Source organism: Lathyrus oleraceus, chromosome 1, assembly GCF_024323335.1.
Source record: "Lathyrus oleraceus cultivar Zhongwan6 chromosome 1, CAAS_Psat_ZW6_1.0, whole genome shotgun sequence".
Lineage (NCBI taxonomy): Eukaryota > Viridiplantae > Streptophyta > Magnoliopsida > Fabales > Fabaceae > Lathyrus > Lathyrus oleraceus.
In genome coordinates this window covers 178,002,976-178,022,234 of record NC_066579.1, presented here as the reverse complement: position 1 = coordinate 178,022,234, position 19,259 = coordinate 178,002,976, and positions in this window count along the sequence as shown.

Below are 19,259 nucleotides of genomic sequence, written 5' to 3'. Positions count from 1 at the left end.
TGTTCTGCTTGATCTAACCTTTCTAAAAAGTCCAAATGCATCCCCATTTGGATAAAGAATGAATGACTTGCGCATGGCTTAAAGTTGAAGGACCATTTGGAAGATTTGAAGTTCCATTTATCACACACGATTGCATGGCCTTTCCACATGACTTCAGCATTGCTTACACTCATTTCATGGGCCTATCACACGCCCATGCATCCATGCAAAGGATATTGCTATTTTTGGAATTTTTAAAGAAGTGTGCAATTATCAATCACTTGGCCTATAAATAGAACCCTTCATGCTCAGAATTAAGGACCCTGGCACGCAAACTTTGAATCAGCAACCCTAAACCCTCACATTCAAAGGATAAGCTTGGTGATTTTCATTGAAAATCGAGTTTGAAATCTCCCACTATTTTGAGATTCAAACTCCAAGAGTCCTTCTTCTTCCTTGATCGATTTCCACTCCATCAAGCATCTGAAGCAAGGCCAAGCACAATTGAGAGCAGGATCGTGTCTAACCAAACCTGCAATGAAGGTGAATTTCTGAATTTTTCATCTCTTCGATTCTCACTCAATTCTCTATTATTCTTGTTGATTTTTGGTTGTCTGAAGTCCTACCAATGTAGGCAACAAGATTGAGTTGCTTAGAGGTCAAATCGAAGCAATTCAGATCATGATCCTCAAAATTCAACTCCCTGTATCTTTCTATATACTCGGAGTTAGGTGAAATTAAGGACAAATTTGAGATCCTGTGCATTTTTACTTTAAATTCATGTCCTCCTTTTTCATTTTGGTGATGGTTGAGGGTGGACAAGTCCGGTGAGGTCCACCGGAGAAGAAGACCGGAGCTCTGGCTCCGGTGATGTGTTGGCGTGTCTCTGAACCACATGATCCTTCCATTTTATTTTAATCTTGAGCGTCCAAATTGATTATAGGTCATTTTGTCTAAACCCTAATTTGGAGGTCAACTTCCCAAAACCATAACTTGCTCAATTGTTATTAGATGAAATCCATTCAAGTTGCATAATCAAATTCAAGATGTCTACTTTAAATATTATGTTTGGAGGAAGTGAAAATTGAACTTGCAAATACATGTGATATGAGGAAACATTATTGGTCATTTTGGGCGAATACCATTGAACAAGTGATTTTCCTCAACTTCAAAAATGCATAACTCCTTAATGCTAAATCCAAATGAGGTCATATTTGTGACTAAACTGGATGGATTTGGAAGATATATAACTTTTATGAAGGAACTTTGTTCATTTGAAGTCCATAGAAAAAGTTATTCAAGGTGGAAGAAGTGAACATATGGCTTGGTACTTAGAATTGTTTTTGATATGTTTGATTTTCCAAACTTCCACCTCAAAACTCATCATGATCCAAGTTTAAAATGAAAAGGTGTTCAACTTGAAAGTTGTTCTGCTTGATCTAACCTTTCTAAAAAGTCCAAATGCATCCCCATTTGGATAAAGAATGAATGACTTGCGCATGGCTTAAAGTTGAAGGACCATTTGGAAGATTTGAAGTTCCATTTATCACACACGATTGCATGGCCTTTCCACATGACTTCAGCATTGCTTACACTCATTTCATCGGCCTATCACACGCCCATGCATCCATGCAAAGGATATTGCTATTTTTGGAATTTTTAAAGAAGTGTGCAATTATCAATCACTTGGCCTATAAATAGAACCCTTCATGCTCAGAATTAAGGACCCTGGCACGCAAACTTTGAATCAGCAACCCTAAACCCATACATTCAAAGGATAAGCTTGGTGATTTTCATTGAAAATCGAGTTTGAAATCTCCCACTATTTTGAGATTCAAACTCCAAGAGTCCTTCTTCTTCCTTGATCGATTTCCACTCCATCAAGCATCTGAAGCAAGGCCAAGCACAATTGAGAGCAGGATCGTGTCTAACCAAACCTGCAATGAAGGTGAATTTCTGAATTTTTCATCTCTTCGATTCTCACTCAATTCTCCATTATTCTTGTTGATTTTTGGTTGTCTGAAGTCCTACCAATGTAGGCAACAAGATTGAGTTGCTTAGAGGTCAAATCGAAGCAATTCAGATCATGATCCTCAAAATTCAACTCCCTGTATCTTTCTATATACTTGGAGTTAGGTGAAATTGAGGACAAATTTGAGATCCTGTGCATTTTTACTTTAAATTCATGTCCTCCTTTTTCATTTTGGTGATGGTTGAGGGTGGACAAGTCCGGTGAGGTCCATCGGAGAAGAAGACCGGAGCTCTGGCTCCGGCGATGTGTTGGCGTGTCTCTGAACCACATGATCCTTCCATTTTGTTTTAATCTTGAGCGTCCAAATTGATTATAGGTCATTTTGTCTAAACCCTAATTTGGAGGTCAACTTCCCAAGACCATAACTTGCTCAATTGTTATTAGATGAAATCCATTCAAGTTGCATAATCAAATTCAAGATGTCTACTTTAAATATTATGTTTGGAGGAAGTGAAAATTGAACTTGCAAATACATGTGGTATGAGGAAACATTATAGGTCATTTTGGGCGAATACCATTGAACAAGTGATTTTCCTCAACTTCAAAAATGCATAACTCCTTAATGCTAAATCCAAATGAGGTCATATTTATGACTAAACTGGATGGATTTGGAAGATATATAACTTTTATGAAGGAACTTTGTTCATTTGAAGTCCATAGAAAAAGTTATTCAAGGTGGAAGAAGTGAACATATGGCTTGGTACTTAGAATTGTTTTTGATATGTTTGATTTTCCAAACTTCCACCTCAAAACTCATCATGATCAAAGTTTAAAATGAAAAGGTGTTCAACTTGAAAGTTGTTCTGCTTGATCTAACCTTTCTAAAAAGTCCAAATGCATCCCCATTTGGATAAAGAATGAATGACTTGCGCATGGCTTAAAGTTGAAGGACCATTTGGTAGATTTGAAGTTCCATTTATCACACACGATTGCATGGCCTTTCCACATGACTTCAGCATTGCTTACACTCATTTCATGGGCCTATCACACGCCCATGCATCCATGCAAAGGATATTGCTATTTTTGGAATTTTTAAAGAAGTGTGCAATTATCAATCACTTGGCCTATAAATAGAACCCTTCATGCTCAGAATTAAGGACCCTGGCACGCAAACTTTGAATCAGCAACCCTAAACCCATACATTCAAAGGATAAGCTTGGTGATTTTCATTGAAAATCGAGTTTGAAATCTCCCACTATTTTGAGATTCAAACTCCAAGAGTCCTTCTTTTTCCTTGATCGATTTCCACTCCATCAAGCATCTGAAGCAAGGCCAAGCACAATTGAGAGCAGGATCGTGTCTAACCAAACCTGCAATGAAGGTGAATTTCTGAATTTTTCATCTCTTCAATTCTCGCTCAATTCTCCATTATTCTTGTTGATTTTTGGTTGTCTGAAGTCTTACCAATGTAGGCAACAAGATTGAGTTGCTTAGAGGTCAAATCGAAGCAATTCAGATCATGATCCTCAAAATTCAACTCCCTGTATCTTTCTATATACTTGGAGTTAGGTGAAATTGAGGACAAATTTGAGATCCTGTGCATTTTTACTTTAAATTCATGTCCTCCTTTTTCATTTTGGTGATGGTTGAGGGTGGACAAGTCCGGTGAGGTCCATCGGAGAAGAAGACCGGAGCTCTGGCTCCGGCGATGTGTTGGCGTGTCTCTGAACCACATGATCCTTCCATTTTGTTTTAATCTTGAGCGTCCAAATTGATTATAGGTCATTTTGTCTAAACCCTAATTTGGAGGTCAACTTCCCAAGACCATAACTTGCTCAATTGTTATTAGATGAAATCCATTCAAGTTGCATAATCAAATTCAAGATGTCTACTTTAAATATTATGTTTGGAGGAAGTGAAAATTGAACTTGCAAATACATGTGGTATGAGGAAACATTATAGGTCATTTTGGGCGAATACCATTGAACAAGTGATTTTCCTCAACTTCAAAAATGCATAACTCCTTAATGCTAAATCCAAATGAGGTCATATTTGTGACTAAACTGGATGGATTTGGAAGATATATAACTTTTATGAAGGAACTTTGTTCATTTGAAGTCCATAGAAAAAGTTATTCAAGGTGGAAGAAGTGAACATATGGCTTGGTACTTAGAATTGTTTTTGATATGTTTGATTTTCCAAACTTCCACCTCAAAACTCATCATGATCCAAGTTTAAAATGAAAAGGTGTTCAACTTGAAAGTTGTTCTGCTTGATCTAACCTTTCTAAAAAGTCCAAATGCATCCCCATTTGGATAAAGAATGAATGACTTGCGCATGGCTTAAAGTTGAAGGACCATTTGGAAGATTTGAAGTTCCATTTATCACACACGATTGCATGGCCTTTCCACATGACTTCAGCATTGCTTACACTCATTTCATGGGCCTATCACACGCCCATGCATCCATGCAAAGGATATTGCTATTTTTGGAATTTTTAAAGAAGTGTGCAATTATCAATCACTTGGCCTATAAATAGAACCCTTCATGCTCAGAATTAAGGACCCTGGCACGCAAACTTTGAATCAGCAACCCTAAACCCATACATTCAAAGGATAAGCTTGGTGATTTTCATTGAAAATCGAGTTTGAAATCTCCCACTATTTTGAGATTCAAACTCCAAGAGTCCTTCTTCTTCCTTGATCGATTTCCACTCCATCAAGCATCTGAAGCAAGGCCAAGCACAATTGAGAGCAGGATCGTGTCTAACCAAACCTGCAATGAAGGTGAATTTCTGAATTTTTCATCTCTTCGATTCTCACTCAATTCTCCATTATTCTTGTTGATTTTTGGTTGTCTGAAGTCCTACCAATGTAGGCAACAAGATTGAGTTGCTTAGAGGTCAAATCGAAGCAATTCAGATCATGATCCTCAAAATTCAACTCCCTGTATCTTTCTATATACTTGGAGTTAGGTGAAATTGAGGACAAATTTGAGATCCTGTGCATTTTTACTTTAAATTCATGTCCTCCTTTTTCATTTTGGTGATGGTTGAGGGTGGACAAGTCCGGTGAGGTCCATCGGAGAAGAAGACCGGAGCTCTGGCTCCGGCGATGTGTTGGCGTGTCTCTGAACCACATGATCCTTCCATTTTGTTTTAATCTTGAGCGTCCAAATTGATTATAGGTCATTTTGTCTAAACCCTAATTTGGAGGTCAACTTCCCAAGACCATAACTTGCTCAATTGTTATTAGATGAAATCCATTCAAGTTGCATAATCAAATTCAAGATGTCTACTTTAAATATTATGTTTGGAGGAAGTGAAAATTGAACTTGCAAATACATGTGGTATGAGGAAACATTATAGGTCATTTTGGGCGAATACCATTGAACAAGTGATTTTCCTCAACTTCAAAAATGCATAACTCCTTAATGCTAAATCCAAATGAGGTCATATTTGTGACTAAACTGGATGGATTTGGAAGATATATAACTTTTATGAAGGAACTTTGTTCATTTGAAGTCCATAGAAAAAGTTATTCAAGGTGGAAGAAGTGAACATATGGCTTGGTACTTAGAATTGTTTTTGATATGTTTGATTTTCCAAACTTCCACCTCAAAACTCATCATGATCCAAGTTTAAAATGAAAAGGTGTTCAACTTGAAAGTTGTTCTGCTTGATCTAACCTTTCTAAAAAGTCCAAATGCATCCCCATTTGGATAAAGAATGAATGACTTGCGCATGGCTTAAAGTTGAAGGACCATTTGGAAGATTTGAAGTTCCATTTATCACACACGATTGCATGGCCTTTCCACATGACTTCAGCATTGCTTACACTCATTTCATGGGCCTATCACACGCCCATGCATCCATGCAAAGGATATTGCTATTTTTGGAATTTTTAAAGAAGTGTGCAATTATCAATCACTTGGCCTATAAATAGAACCCTTCATGCTCAGAATTAAGGACCCTGGCACGCAAACTTTGAATCAGCAACCCTAAACCCATACATTCAAAGGATAAGCTTGGTGATTTTCATTGAAAATCGAGTTTGAAATCTCCCACTATTTTGAGATTCAAACTCCAAGAGTCCTTCTTCTTCCTTGATCGATTTCCACTCCATCAAGCATCTGAAGCAAGGCCAAGCACAATTGAGAGCAGGATCGTGTCTAACCAAACCTGCAATGAAGGTGAATTTCTGAATTTTTCATCTCTTCGATTCTCACTCAATTCTCCATTATTCTTGTTGATTTTTGGTTGTCTGAAGTCCTACCAATGTAGGCAACAAGATTGAGTTGCTTAGAGGTCAAATCGAAGCAATTCAGATCATGATCCTCAAAATTCAACTCCCTGTATCTTTCTATATACTTGGAGTTAGGTGAAATTGAGGACAAATTTGAGATCCTGTGCATTTTTACTTTAAATTCATGTCCTCCTTTTTCATTTTGGTGATGGTTGAGGGTGGACAAGTCCGGTGAGGTCCATCGGAGAAGAAGACCGGAGCTCTGGCTCCGGCGATGTGTTGGCGTGTCTCTGAACCACATGATCCTTCCATTTTGTTTTAATCTTGAGCGTCCAAATTGATTATAGGTCATTTTGTCTAAACCCTAATTTGGAGGTCAACTTCCCAAGACCATAACTTGCTCAATTGTTATTAGATGAAATCCATTCAAGTTGCATAATCAAATTCAAGATGTCTACTTTAAATATTATGTTTGGAGGAAGTGAAAATTGAACTTGCAAATACATGTGGTATGAGGAAACATTATAGGTCATTTTGGGCGAATACCATTGAACAAGTGATTTTCCTCAACTTCAAAAATGCATAACTCCTTAATGCTAAATCCAAATGAGGTCATATTTGTGACTAAACTGGATGGATTTGGAAGATATATAACTTTTATGAAGGAACTTTGTTCATTTGAAGTCCATAGAAAAAGTTATTCAAGGTGGAAGAAGTGAACATATGGCTTGGTACTTAGAATTGTTTTTGATATGTTTGATTTTCCAAACTTCCACCTCAAAACTCATCATGATCCAAGTTTAAAATGAAAAGGTGTTCAACTTGAAAGTTGTTCTGCTTGATCTAACCTTTCTAAAAAGTCCAAATGCATCCCCATTTGGATAAAGAATGAATGACTTGCGCATGGCTTAAAGTTGAAGGACCATTTGGAAGATTTGAAGTTCCATTTATCACACACGATTGCATGGCCTTTCCACATGACTTCAGCATTGCTTACACTCATTTCATGGGCCTATCACACGCCCATGCATCCATGCAAAGGATATTGCTATTTTTGGAATTTTTAAAGAAGTGTGCAATTATCAATCACTTGGCCTATAAATAGAACCCTTCATGCTCAGAATTAAGGACCCTGGCACGCAAACTTTGAATCAGCAACCCTAAACCCATACATTCAAAGGATAAGCTTGGTGATTTTCATTGAAAATCGAGTTTGAAATCTCCCACTATTTTGAGATTCAAACTCCAAGAGTCCTTCTTCTTCCTTGATCGATTTCCACTCCATCAAGCATCTGAAGCAAGGCCAAGCACAATTGAGAGCAGGATCGTGTCTAACCAAACCTGCAATGAAGGTGAATTTCTGAATTTTTCATCTCTTCGATTCTCACTCAATTCTCCATTATTCTTGTTGATTTTTGGTTGTCTGAAGTCCTACCAATGTAGGCAACAAGATTGAGTTGCTTAGAGGTCAAATCGAAGCAATTCAGATCATGATCCTCAAAATTCAACTCCCTGTATCTTTCTATATACTTGGAGTTAGGTGAAATTGAGGACAAATTTGAGATCCTGTGCATTTTTACTTTAAATTCATGTCCTCCTTTTTCATTTTGGTGATGGTTGAGGGTGGACAAGTCCGGTGAGGTCCATCGGAGAAGAAGACCGGAGCTCTGGCTCCGGCGATGTGTTGGCGTGTCTCTGAACCACATGATCCTTCCATTTTGTTTTAATCTTGAGCGTCCAAATTGATTATAGGTCATTTTGTCTAAACCCTAATTTGGAGGTCAACTTCCCAAGACCATAACTTGCTCAATTGTTATTAGATGAAATCCATTCAAGTTGCATAATCAAATTCAAGATGTCTACTTTAAATATTATGTTTGGAGGAAGTGAAAATTGAACTTGCAAATACATGTGGTATGAGGAAACATTATAGGTCATTTTGGGCGAATACCATTGAACAAGTGATTTTCCTCAACTTCAAAAATGCATAACTCCTTAATGCTAAATCCAAATGAGGTCATATTTGTGACTAAACTGGATGGATTTGGAAGATATATAACTTTTATGAAGGAACTTTGTTCATTTGAAGTCCATAGAAAAAGTTATTCAAGGTGGAAGAAGTGAACATATGGCTTGGTACTTAGAATTGTTTTTGATATGTTTGATTTTCCAAACTTCCACCTCAAAACTCATCATGATCCAAGTTTAAAATGAAAAGGTGTTCAACTTGAAAGTTGTTCTGCTTGATCTAACCTTTCTAAAAAGTCCAAATGCATCCCCATTTGGATAAAGAATGAATGACTTGCGCATGGCTTAAAGTTGAAGGACCATTTGGAAGATTTGAAGTTCCATTTATCACACACGATTGCATGGCCTTTCCACATGACTTCAGCATTGCTTACACTCATTTCATGGGCCTATCACACGCCCATGCATCCATGCAAAGGATATTGCTATTTTTGGAATTTTTAAAGAAGTGTGCAATTATCAATCACTTGGCCTATAAATAGAACCCTTCATGCTCAGAATTAAGGACCCTGGCACGCAAACTTTGAATCAGCAACCCTAAACCCATACATTCAAAGGATAAGCTTGGTGATTTTCATTGAAAATCGAGTTTGAAATCTCCCACTATTTTGAGATTCAAACTCCAAGAGTCCTTCTTCTTCCTTGATCGATTTCCACTCCATCAAGCATCTGAAGCAAGGCCAAGCACAATTGAGAGCAGGATCGTGTCTAACCAAACCTGCAATGAAGGTGAATTTCTGAATTTTTCATCTCTTCGATTCTCACTCAATTCTCCATTATTCTTGTTGATTTTTGGTTGTCTGAAGTCCTACCAATGTAGGCAACAAGATTGAGTTGCTTAGAGGTCAAATCGAAGCAATTCAGATCATGATCCTCAAAATTCAACTCCCTGTATCTTTCTATATACTTGGAGTTAGGTGAAATTGAGGACAAATTTGAGATCCTGTGCATTTTTACTTTAAATTCATGTCCTCCTTTTTCATTTTGGTGATGGTTGAGGGTGGACAAGTCCGGTGAGGTCCATCGGAGAAGAAGACCGGAGCTCTGGCTCCGGCGATGTGTTGGCGTGTCTCTGAACCACATGATCCTTCCATTTTGTTTTAATCTTGAGCGTCCAAATTGATTATAGGTCATTTTGTCTAAACCCTAATTTGGAGGTCAACTTCCCAAGACCATAACTTGCTCAATTGTTATTAGATGAAATCCATTCAAGTTGCATAATCAAATTCAAGATGTCTACTTTAAATATTATGTTTGGAGGAAGTGAAAATTGAACTTGCAAATACATGTGGTATGAGGAAACATTATAGGTCATTTTGGGCGAATACCATTGAACAAGTGATTTTCCTCAACTTCAAAAATGCATAACTCCTTAATGCTAAATCCAAATGAGGTCATATTTGTGACTAAACTGGATGGATTTGGAAGATATATAACTTTTATGAAGGAACTTTGTTCATTTGAAGTCCATAGAAAAAGTTATTCAAGGTGGAAGAAGTGAACATATGGCTTGGTACTTAGAATTGTTTTTGATATGTTTGATTTTCCAAACTTCCACCTCAAAACTCATCATGATCCAAGTTTAAAATGAAAAGGTGTTCAACTTGAAAGTTGTTCTGCTTGATCTAACCTTTCTAAAAAGTCCAAATGCATCCCCATTTGGATAAAGAATGAATGACTTGCGCATGGCTTAAAGTTGAAGGACCATTTGGAAGATTTGAAGTTCCATTTATCACACACGATTGCATGGCCTTTCCACATGACTTCAGCATTGCTTACACTCATTTCATGGGCCTATCACACGCCCATGCATCCATGCAAAGGATATTGCTATTTTTGGAATTTTTAAAGAAGTGTGCAATTATCAATCACTTGGCCTATAAATAGAACCCTTCATGCTCAGAATTAAGGACCCTGGCACGCAAACTTTGAATCAGCAACCCTAAACCCATACATTCAAAGGATAAGCTTGGTGATTTTCATTGAAAATCGAGTTTGAAATCTCCCACTATTTTGAGATTCAAACTCCAAGAGTCCTTCTTCTTCCTTGATCGATTTCCACTCCATCAAGCATCTGAAGCAAGGCCAAGCACAATTGAGAGCAGGATCGTGTCTAACCAAACCTGCAATGAAGGTGAATTTCTGAATTTTTCATCTCTTCGATTCTCACTCAATTCTCCATTATTCTTGTTGATTTTTGGTTGTCTGAAGTCCTACCAATGTAGGCAACAAGATTGAGTTGCTTAGAGGTCAAATCGAAGCAATTCAGATCATGATCCTCAAAATTCAACTCCCTGTATCTTTCTATATACTTGGAGTTAGGTGAAATTGAGGACAAATTTGAGATCCTGTGCATTTTTACTTTAAATTCATGTCCTCCTTTTTCATTTTGGTGATGGTTGAGGGTGGACAAGTCCGGTGAGGTCCATCGGAGAAGAAGACCGGAGCTCTGGCTCCGGCGATGTGTTGGCGTGTCTCTGAACCACATGATCCTTCCATTTTGTTTTAATCTTGAGCGTCCAAATTGATTATAGGTCATTTTGTCTAAACCCTAATTTGGAGGTCAACTTCCCAAGACCATAACTTGCTCAATTGTTATTAGATGAAATCCATTCAAGTTGCATAATCAAATTCAAGATGTCTACTTTAAATATTATGTTTGGAGGAAGTGAAAATTGAACTTGCAAATACATGTGGTATGAGGAAACATTATAGGTCATTTTGGGCGAATACCATTGAACAAGTGATTTTCCTCAACTTCAAAAATGCATAACTCCTTAATGCTAAATCCAAATGAGGTCATATTTGTGACTAAACTGGATGGATTTGGAAGATATATAACTTTTATGAAGGAACTTTGTTCATTTGAAGTCCATAGAAAAAGTTATTCAAGGTGGAAGAAGTGAACATATGGCTTGGTACTTAGAATTGTTTTTGATATGTTTGATTTTCCAAACTTCCACCTCAAAACTCATCATGATCCAAGTTTAAAATGAAAAGGTGTTCAACTTGAAAGTTGTTCTGCTTGATCTAACCTTTCTAAAAAGTCCAAATGCATCCCCATTTGGATAAAGAATGAATGACTTGCGCATGGCTTAAAGTTGAAGGACCATTTGGAAGATTTGAAGTTCCATTTATCACACACGATTGCATGGCCTTTCCACATGACTTCAGCATTGCTTACACTCATTTCATGGGCCTATCACACGCCCATGCATCCATGCAAAGGATATTGCTATTTTTGGAATTTTTAAAGAAGTGTGCAATTATCAATCACTTGGCCTATAAATAGAACCCTTCATGCTCAGAATTAAGGACCCTGGCACGCAAACTTTGAATCAGCAACCCTAAACCCATACATTCAAAGGATAAGCTTGGTGATTTTCATTGAAAATCGAGTTTGAAATCTCCCACTATTTTGAGATTCAAACTCCAAGAGTCCTTCTTCTTCCTTGATCGATTTCCACTCCATCAAGCATCTGAAGCAAGGCCAAGCACAATTGAGAGCAGGATCGTGTCTAACCAAACCTGCAATGAAGGTGAATTTCTGAATTTTTCATCTCTTCGATTCTCACTCAATTCTCCATTATTCTTGTTGATTTTTGGTTGTCTGAAGTCCTACCAATGTAGGCAACAAGATTGAGTTGCTTAGAGGTCAAATCGAAGCAATTCAGATCATGATCCTCAAAATTCAACTCCCTGTATCTTTCTATATACTTGGAGTTAGGTGAAATTGAGGACAAATTTGAGATCCTGTGCATTTTTACTTTAAATTCATGTCCTCCTTTTTCATTTTGGTGATGGTTGAGGGTGGACAAGTCCGGTGAGGTCCATCGGAGAAGAAGACCGGAGCTCTGGCTCCGGCGATGTGTTGGCGTGTCTCTGAACCACATGATCCTTCCATTTTGTTTTAATCTTGAGCGTCCAAATTGATTATAGGTCATTTTGTCTAAACCCTAATTTGGAGGTCAACTTCCCAAGACCATAACTTGCTCAATTGTTATTAGATGAAATCCATTCAAGTTGCATAATCAAATTCAAGATGTCTACTTTAAATATTATGTTTGGAGGAAGTGAAAATTGAACTTGCAAATACATGTGGTATGAGGAAACATTATAGGTCATTTTGGGCGAATACCATTGAACAAGTGATTTTCCTCAACTTCAAAAATGCATAACTCCTTAATGCTAAATCCAAATGAGGTCATATTTGTGACTAAACTGGATGGATTTGGAAGATATATAACTTTTATGAAGGAACTTTGTTCATTTGAAGTCCATAGAAAAAGTTATTCAAGGTGGAAGAAGTGAACATATGGCTTGGTACTTAGAATTGTTTTTGATATGTTTGATTTTCCAAACTTCCACCTCAAAACTCATCATGATCCAAGTTTAAAATGAAAAGGTGTTCAACTTGAAAGTTGTTCTGCTTGATCTAACCTTTCTAAAAAGTCCAAATGCATCCCCATTTGGATAAAGAATGAATGACTTGCGCATGGCTTAAAGTTGAAGGACCATTTGGAAGATTTGAAGTTCCATTTATCACACACGATTGCATGGCCTTTCCACATGACTTCAGCATTGCTTACACTCATTTCATGGGCCTATCACACGCCCATGCATCCATGCAAAGGATATTGCTATTTTTGGAATTTTTAAAGAAGTGTGCAATTATCAATCACTTGGCCTATAAATAGAACCCTTCATGCTCAGAATTAAGGACCCTGGCACGCAAACTTTGAATCAGCAACCCTAAACCCATACATTCAAAGGATAAGCTTGGTGATTTTCATTGAAAATCGAGTTTGAAATCTCCCACTATTTTGAGATTCAAACTCCAAGAGTCCTTCTTCTTCCTTGATCGATTTCCACTCCATCAAGCATCTGAAGCAAGGCCAAGCACAATTGAGAGCAGGATCGTGTCTAACCAAACCTGCAATGAAGGTGAATTTCTGAATTTTTCATCTCTTCGATTCTCACTCAATTCTCCATTATTCTTGTTGATTTTTGGTTGTCTGAAGTCCTACCAATGTAGGCAACAAGATTGAGTTGCTTAGAGGTCAAATCGAAGCAATTCAGATCATGATCCTCAAAATTCAACTCCCTGTATCTTTCTATATACTTGGAGTTAGGTGAAATTGAGGACAAATTTGAGATCCTGTGCATTTTTACTTTAAATTCATGTCCTCCTTTTTCATTTTGGTGATGGTTGAGGGTGGACAAGTCCGGTGAGGTCCATCGGAGAAGAAGACCGGAGCTCTGGCTCCGGCGATGTGTTGGCGTGTCTCTGAACCACATGATCCTTCCATTTTGTTTTAATCTTGAGCGTCCAAATTGATTATAGGTCATTTTGTCTAAACCCTAATTTGGAGGTCAACTTCCCAAGACCATAACTTGCTCAATTGTTATTAGATGAAATCCATTCAAGTTGCATAATCAAATTCAAGATGTCTACTTTAAATATTATGTTTGGAGGAAGTGAAAATTGAACTTGCAAATACATGTGGTATGAGGAAACATTATAGGTCATTTTGGGCGAATACCATTGAACAAGTGATTTTCCTCAACTTCAAAAATGCATAACTCCTTAATGCTAAATCCAAATGAGGTCATATTTGTGACTAAACTGGATGGATTTGGAAGATATATAACTTTTATGAAGGAACTTTGTTCATTTGAAGTCCATAGAAAAAGTTATTCAAGGTGGAAGAAGTGAACATATGGCTTGGTACTTAGAATTGTTTTTGATATGTTTGATTTTCCAAACTTCCACCTCAAAACTCATCATGATCCAAGTTTAAAATGAAAAGGTGTTCAACTTGAAAGTTGTTCTGCTTGATCTAACCTTTCTAAAAAGTCCAAATGCATCCCCATTTGGATAAAGAATGAATGACTTGCGCATGGCTTAAAGTTGAAGGACCATTTGGAAGATTTGAAGTTCCATTTATCACACACGATTGCATGGCCTTTCCACATGACTTCAGCATTGCTTACACTCATTTCATGGGCCTATCACACGCCCATGCATCCATGCAAAGGATATTGCTATTTTTGGAATTTTTAAAGAAGTGTGCAATTATCAATCACTTGGCCTATAAATAGAACCCTTCATGCTCAGAATTAAGGACCCTGGCACGCAAACTTTGAATCAGCAACCCTAAACCCATACATTCAAAGGATAAGCTTGGTGATTTTCATTGAAAATCGAGTTTGAAATCTCCCACTATTTTGAGATTCAAACTCCAAGAGTCCTTCTTCTTCCTTGATCGATTTCCACTCCATCAAGCATCTGAAGCAAGGCCAAGCACAATTGAGAGCAGGATCGTGTCTAACCAAACCTGCAATGAAGGTGAATTTCTGAATTTTTCATCTCTTCGATTCTCACTCAATTCTCCATTATTCTTGTTGATTTTTGGTTGTCTGAAGTCCTACCAATGTAGGCAACAAGATTGAGTTGCTTAGAGGTCAAATCGAAGCAATTCAGATCATGATCCTCAAAATTCAACTCCCTGTATCTTTCTATATACTTGGAGTTAGGTGAAATTGAGGACAAATTTGAGATCCTGTGCATTTTTACTTTAAATTCATGTCCTCCTTTTTCATTTTGGTGATGGTTGAGGGTGGACAAGTCCGGTGAGGTCCATCGGAGAAGAAGACCGGAGCTCTGGCTCCGGCGATGTGTTGGCGTGTCTCTGAACCACATGATCCTTCCATTTTGTTTTAATCTTGAGCGTCCAAATTGATTATAGGTCATTTTGTCTAAACCCTAATTTGGAGGTCAACTTCCCAAGACCATAACTTGCTCAATTGTTATTAGATGAAATCCATTCAAGTTGCATAATCAAATTCAAGATGTCTACTTTAAATATTATGTTTGGAGGAAGTGAAAATTGAACTTGCAAATACATGTGGTATGAGGAAACATTATAGGTCATTTTGGGCGAATACCATTGAACAAGTGATTTTCCTCAACTTCAAAAATGCATAACTCCTTAATGCTAAATCCAAATGAGGTCATATTTGTGACTAAACTGGATGGATTTGGAAGATATATAACTTTTATGAAGGAACTTTGTTCATTTGAAGTCCATAGAAAAAGTTATTCAAGGTGGAAGAAGTGAACATATGGCTTGGTACTTAGAATTGTTTTTGATATGTTTGATTTTCCAAACTTCCACCTCAAAACTCATCATGATCCAAGTTTAAAATGAAAAGGTGTTCAACTTGAAAGTTGTTCTGCTTGATCTAACCTTTCTAAAAAGTCCAAATGCATCCCCATTTGGATAAAGAATGAATGACTTGCGCATGGCTTAAAGTTGAAGGACCATTTGGAAGATTTGAAGTTCCATTTATCACACACGATTGCATGGCCTTTCCACATGACTTCAGCATTGCTTACACTCATTTCATGGGCCTATCACACGCCCATGCATCCATGCAAAGGATATTGCTATTTTTGGAATTTTTAAAGAAGTGTGCAATTATCAATCACTTGGCCTATAAATAAAACCCTTCATGCTCAGAATTAAGGACCCTGGCACGCAAACTTTGAATCAGCAACCCTAAACCCATACATTCAAAGGATAAGCTTGGTGATTTTCATTGAAAATCGAGTTTGAAATCTCCCACTATTTTGAGATTCAAACTCCAAGAGTCCTTCTTCTTCCTTGATCGATTTCCACTCCATCAAGCATCTGAAGCAAGGCCAAGCACAATTGAGAGAAGGATCGTGTCTAACCAAACCTGCAATGAAGGTGAATTTCTGAATTTTTCATCTCTTCGATTCTCACTCAATTCTCCATTATTCTTGTTGATTTTTGGTTGTCTGAAGTCCTACCAATGTAGGCAACAAGATTGAGTTGCTTAGAGGTCAAATCGAAGCAATTCAGATCATGATCCTCAAAATTCAACTCCCTGTATCTTTCTATATACTTGGAGTTAGGTGAAATTGAGGACAAATTTGAGATCCTGTGCATTTTTACTTTAAATTCATGTCCTCCTTTTTCATTTTGGTGATGGTTGAGGGTGGACAAGTCCGGTGAGGTCCATCGGAGAAGAAGACCGGAGCTCTGGCTCCGGCGATGTGTTGGCGTGTCTCTGAACCACATGATCCTTCCATTTTGTTTTAATCTTGAGCGTCCAAATTGATTATAGGTCATTTTGTCTAAACCCTAATTTGGAGGTCAACTTCCCAAGACCATAACTTGCTCAATTGTTATTAGATGAAATCCATTCAAGTTGCATAATCAAATTCAAGATGTCTACTTTAAATATTATGTTTGGAGGAAGTGAAAATTGAACTTGCAAATACATGTGGTATGAGGAAACATTATAGGTCATTTTGGGCGAATACCATTGAACAAGTGATTTTCCTCAACTTCAAAAATGCATAACTCCTTAATGCTAAATCCAAATGAGGTCATATTTGTGACTAAACTGGATGGATTTGGAAGATATATAACTTTTATGAAGGAACTTTGTTCATTTGAAGTCCATAGAAAAAGTTATTCAAGGTGGAAGAAGTGAACATATGGCTTGGTACTTAGAATTGTTTTTGATATGTTTGATTTTCCAAACTTCCACCTCAAAACTCATCATGATCCAAGTTTAAAATGAAAAGGTGTTCAACTTGAAAGTTGTTCTGCTTGATCTAACCTTTCTAAAAAGTCCAAATACATCCCCATTTGGATAAAGAATGAATGACTTGCGCATGGCTTAAAGTTGAAGGACCATTTGGAAGATTTGAAGTTCCATTTATCACACACGATTGCATGGCCTTTCCACATGACTTCAGCATTGCTTACACTCATTTCATGGGCCTATCACACGCCCATGCATCCATGCAAAGGATATTGCTATTTTTGGAATTTTTAAAGAAGTGTGCAATTATCAATCACTTGGCCTATAAATAGAACCCTTCATGCTCAGAATTAAGGACCCTGGCACGCAAACTTTGAATCAGCAACCCTAAACCCATACATTCAAAGGATAAGCTTGGTGATTTTCATTGAAAATCGAGTTTGAAATCTCCCACTATTTGGAGATTCAAACTCCAAGAGTCCTTCTTCTTCCTTGATCGATTTCCACTCCATCAAGCATCTGAAGCAAGGCCAAGCACAATTGAGAGAAGGATCGTGTCTAACCAAACCTGCAATGAAGGTGAATTTCTGAATTTTTCATCTCTTCGATTCTCACTCAATTCTCCATTATTCTTGTTGATTTTTGGTTGTCTGAAGTCCTACCAATGTAGGCAACAAGATTGAGTTGCTTAGAGGTCAAATCGAAGCAATTCAGATCATGATCCTCAAAATTCAACTCCCTGTATCTTTCTATATACTTGGAGTTAGGTGAAATTGAGGACAAATTTGAGATCCTGTGCATTTTTACTTTAAATTCATGTCCTCCTTTTTCATTTTGGTGATGGTTGAGGGTGGACAAGTCCGGTGAGGTCCATCGGAGAAGAAGACCGGAGCTCTGGCTCCGGCGATGTGTTGGCGTGTCTCTGAACCACATGATCCTTCCATTTTGTTTTAATCTTGAGCGTCCAAATTGATTATAGGTCATTTTGTCTAAACCCTAATTTGGAGGTCAACTTCCCAAGACCATAACTTGCTCAATTGTTATTAGATGAAATCCATTCAAGTTGCATAATCAAATTCAAGATGTCTACTTTAAATATTATGTTTGGAGGAAGTGAAAATTGAACTTGCAAATACATGTGGTATGAGGAAACATTATAGGTCATTTTGGGCGAATACCATTGAACAAGTGATTTTCCTCAACTTCAAAAATGCATAACTCCTTAATGCTAAATCCAAATGAGGTCATATTTGTGACTAAACTGGATGGATTTGGAAGATATATAACTTTTATGAAGGAACTTTGTTCATTTGAAGTCCATAGAAAAAGTTATTCAAGGTGGAAGAAGTGAACATATGGCTTGGTACTTAGAATTGTTTTTGATATGTTTGATTTTCCAAACTTCCACCTCAAAACTCATCATGATCCAAGTTTAAAATGAAAAGGTGTTCAACTTGAAAGTTGTTCTGCTTGATCTAACCTTTCTAAAAAGTCCAAATGCATCCCCATTTGGATAAAGAATGAATGACTTGCGCATGGCTTAAAGTTGAAGGACCATTTGGAAGATTTGAAGTTCCATTTATCACACACGATTGCATGGCCTTTCCACATGACTTCAGCATTGCTTACACTCATTTCATGGGCCTATCACACGCCCATGCATCCATGCAAAGGATATTGCTATTTTTGGAATTTTTAAAGAAGTGTGCAATTATCAATCACTTGGCCTATAAATAGAACCCTTCATGCTCAGAATTAAGGACCCTGGCACGCAAACTTTGAATCAGCAACCCTAAACCCTCACATTCAAAGGATAAGCTTGGTGATTTTCATTGAAAATCGAGTTTGAAATCTCCCACTATTTTGAGATTCAAACTCCAAGAGTCCTTCTTCTTCCTTGATCGATTTCCACTCCATCAAGCATCTGAAGCAAGGCCAAGCACAATTGAGAGAAGGATCGTGTCTAACCAAACCTGCAATGAAGGTGAATTTCTGAATTTTTCATCTCTTCGATTCTCACTCAATTCTCCATTATTCTTGTTGATTTTTGGTTGTCTGAAGTCCTACCAATGTAGGCAACAAGATTGAGTTGCTTAGAGGTCAAATCGAAGCAATTCAGATCATGATCCTCAAAATTCAACTCCCTGTATCTTTCTATATACTTGGAGTTAGGTGAAATTGAGGACAAATTTGAGATCCTGTGCATTTTTACTTTAAATTCATGTCCTCCTTTTTCATTTTGGTGATGGTTGAGGGTGGACAAGTCCGGTGAGGTCCATCGGAGAAGAAGACCGGAGCTCTGGCTCCGGCGATGTGTTGGCGTGTCTCTGAACCACATGATCCTTCCATTTTGTTTTAATCTTGAGCGTCCAAATTGATTATAGGTCATTTTGTCTAAACCCTAATTTGGAGGTCAACTTCCCAAGACCATAACTTGCTCAATTGTTATTAGATGA